General features: G+C 40.3%; 1 long non-coding RNA gene across 1 annotated transcript; it reads left to right on the top strand.

Annotated features, from left to right (window-relative positions):
* Nucleotides 1–531: 531 nt before the first annotated feature.
* Nucleotides 532–3,257, top strand: LOC307216101. The gene is made up of 4 exons (XR_013838915.1): nt 532–701; nt 1,198–1,298; nt 1,963–2,149; nt 3,223–3,257. It is a non-coding gene; the product is annotated as an uncharacterized lncRNA (long non-coding RNA).
* Nucleotides 3,258–3,945: the final 688 nt, after the last annotated feature.

Below are 3,945 nucleotides of genomic sequence, written 5' to 3'. Positions count from 1 at the left end.
CGGGAAAAGGAGAAACAGCATATGAATGGGAATGTGAAAGTAAGGGAATCTGAGCATGTTTGTAACAGTGTCAGAGGAAACAGCCAGGAGAGGCCAGGAGGGAGGGAGAGGATGTAGGAATGATGGGGTAATAGAATGACTGCAGTGACAGTCATGCCACACAAGAATAGTCGGCATCAGGGAAATCAGTTAAAGCTGTATTGATTCCCTTTAGAGGTGAGAGAAAACAGACACAGTCAGCTGCCAGGAAACGGTTTTGCACAGGAGCTGCACAGCCTCTCGGCTGGTTTTCTTTTATTAATGATTTTCCTTTCCCCAAAAAGACCACCAACTTAAAAATAAAATGAAAAAGAAGCAGGCCCCACCACCTGCCCCCCTCTCGTTGCCCCTCTCCTTTTAGTAATAGGAGATGCAATCAAAGCAGGCCCAGGGAAAAGGAAGTAGTGCATTCAGAAAGCCAACTGTACCCTCCGGCAACAGAGGAGGAAAGGAAAGACGGATAAAAAGAGCCAGAGTTAAAGGGGGAGAGAGGGAGGGAGGCGAAAACCCAGCCCTGGTGCTTTCTTCTTCTTCCAAGCAGCGTTCACCTAATCAGCTCCAGAGCGCTCAGCTCACAGTACTAGGAAACAGAACACATCAAATCCATATCACTTCCCTCTTAATGGGGAATGCTCATCTCGCCAGTCCTCATCGGAAAGCATGTGATTTCTTTCTCTTTTTCCTTTCTCATCTTGAATATGCACATGGAAAAGAAATTAGGCCAGCCCTTTTTATTTCACAGCACAGTGTGTATGTGTATGTGTGTGTACATACATACACACCTCAACATTTTACAGATGAAAACAGGGATACGCTTAGGTACTTGTATCATCCGTATTCTGCTATACTAATGATCTCCCTCTGAGCCCTTCAGCACCACACTTAGTCAGACATTGCTGTCGGTTCTCCTCTGACTACTGTATGCAAAGCAAACCTGCCAACATCTCACAAAGGAAAGCGGGGCAACTATTGAGTAATTCACACAAGTCTAGTCCCACACCGCAGATCTGAGCCCCCACTCCCACCTGCTACACACATTACTGAAAGCCTTTTTTTTAAATGTCTGTATGTTGTAATTGTTTACTCTGCAACAGCCTATCCTGCTGTGATAGTAAACTGGCTGTAATAATTTCCTTTTTTTATTAAAAAAAAATACAGTTTATGAATGCCTAATAGAGTGTTCAATATCCCAGTGGAGCTGACTGCACTTACCTCAGAATAGCTGCAACTCAAACACATCCAGTTTGTTCTCCAGCCTGGTATGTTAATATTGGTCTCTCCTGACTGCTGTTTTTAGGAGTGTTGTTTGTTATATGCTAATTTTTAGTATTTGGATTTTGGATTTTTATGGACAGTATGTATTTTCATTTTATTTGTATTCTAGCTTTGTGATTGTTATGGGTTTGTTTTGTATTTTTACATTTGTATACAACTTACAGATTATTATTATTATTATTATTATTATTTCAATATTGTGGTCTATAAATGGATTAAATAGATAAATATTTGAAAATATTGTATAATGTATTGTTTTGTAAGCCAGCTTGAATTCATTATTTGGAAAATGAAAGGCTCTTAGATTTTGAAAAACAAAAAATGAACTGAGCAAACAGTTACTATTTGGACAGGTGATTATGGGGAGGCAGAGCAGAAGACTTGATTTTTTTTAAAAAATAAAAAGGCATCTTTATATCTTCCACATTTAAGCACTTCCTTTGTGATCTGGATTTTGTGATCTTTGAAATTTCTGAGTTTGGGTAAGGTTGTGATAGTTACATAGACAATCTTATTAATGTAAAAATAAGCATTTTACATAATTTTAGTTTATAAAAAATTGCTGTGTCAAGTTTTACAGTTTTACAGTTGTATTTTTGGTACAGTGGTACCTCGGATTTCTAACATCTCTTTTGACGAACATTTCAGTTTTCGAACGCCGTAAACCTGGAAGTAAATGCTTCTGTTTTCAAACACGCCTCGGAAGTCAAACATGCCACGCGGCTTCCTCTGAGTGCAAGATCCTGAGACCTAGATGTCGGTTATTGAGTTTTTGGTTTTTGAATGTTTCAGCACTTGAATGGTCTTCCAGAACGGATTATGTTCAAAAACCAAGGTACCACTGTATTTGTTTCCATGATAATTCTGATCTCATCAGTTTTTGCTCTTATTTATTGACACTTTACTTATCCAGTTTTGTTATGATTTGTGTTCATTTCATGTTTTGCCTAGATGAAATATTGTTTATGTAAGGGGTTTCTTTTTAAAGAAGAAAAAATATTTCACTGATGTTATTTATAATTATTAATATTTTATAGTGATATAGTATAGTACCATGATGAAAAACCCTCTGCTCAAAATATCTTGAATTCCTGCAAATTCCGGCTGAAACAAAGCCCTGAGTGTAGCTGATGGGTCTTAAACCCTTGGTGACTTAGGGACTTCCCCTGCATTTGAAGACATACTCTGGCAAATTGAGCAGTTAAGACCAATAGTGGGTCCATCAGTCAAGAAGGCGGTTTCTGCATGTGCTATTGAGGGAAATGAGGGGCAGATGGGGCTCATCAAGCTGGGAAGGAAGTCCACCTAGGAGATGGAAAACTGATCCTAAACGTCTGCTGCCTTGCAGTTATACCCATTCATGAGGAAGACTTCAGAAGTAAACCCTGAGGAACAATCTGTAGCTGCTGCCTTGTCCCTTGGGCAGCCCAAGACCTCCATGCATACTGCCCAGGCATGCACCTCAGAGATGTTTTTGCTCTGTTTTGTGCAGCAGCCCTTTTGGTGTGTATGGCAGCTGGCTGGCATCACTGCTCAGGGCAAGCGGGTGAAGGCCAAGCTACCTCTGCCATTGCGCCGCAGGACAGCTGCCATGTCCCATACCTGCTGCAACTTCATCAGGCTGCTGATAGGCTTTAACCAAATGCCCCTTTAACCATTCTTCATTGACTAACTAGTACGTGGCCGAAGCTCAGTCCCTTATGGTGGCTGCAGCACTGACCAGTTCATTTGCAATATGTCACACACAGCATAATGTTGACTTGTGTTTTAATGTAGAATGCTGGCAAGTGTTTTAATCTCTTTTCAGGTTACGTTGATTTTAGTTATCTTTTGAATATTTTAAAATATCTGTCTTGATTGTCTTTTATTGATAATGTTGTGTGTGGTTGCTTTTTTTTTTTTTTTTAGATCAATTGGATGCTTTATTACAACCAACCAATATGGACATTTTGTTAAATAAATAAGTACAATGCTTCCTGATCCAGGGCTTGCAATTGCCCACTATGGATGGCTGCATGTTCAGATCCTAAAAAGGAGCAAATTAAAGGGAGGAAGCCAGAGCCTCATTCAGCGACTAACCATGAACTTAAAACACAAAAAACAAAACAGGTTAAGCTGCTCCCTGGTCTCCACTTGTTATGCATCTCAGCTGCTTATGAGCCAAGACAGTGACAAATGAGAATCAGCAGTTGAGGTGGGGTCTAGCCACATGGGATCAGAGTGGGTTAAATAGCACTTGGCCTATACTTTAGCTCTTGCAGAAGAAAGTTGCTAATACAAAGTTCCTTAGGGCCAGATGGGAAGACCCTAGAGCCCCATAGCTACTAGATATCTGCTCTGAATTTAGAATGGCCCCACTGACTTCAAGAGAGATTGATGTGGTTTGATCCAATCCTGTCTATTTGCCACTGTCCTACTTTCACTTTACATGTACAAACATGAGAAGGAATTCTTATCAGCTCCTAAACATTTTTAATTTGGGTGCCAGTTTTTAGAACCAATACCTAATTGTTGGCAGTTCTAGTTTCCAAGGCAACTAAATAATCCCTGCAAACACTGGGAGGGCAATCCTGCTCTTATGGCAGAATTCCCACTCCCTTTGGCGGCTTTAGGAATTTATCCCAGGAAACC

This window comes from Podarcis cretensis, assembly GCF_951804945.1.
Source record: "Podarcis cretensis genome assembly, chromosome: 5".
Classification (NCBI taxonomy): domain Eukaryota; kingdom Metazoa; phylum Chordata; class Lepidosauria; order Squamata; family Lacertidae; genus Podarcis; species Podarcis cretensis.
Note: the sequence above shows the minus strand (reverse complement) of the source record. Positions and strands in the feature narration are given on the sequence as shown.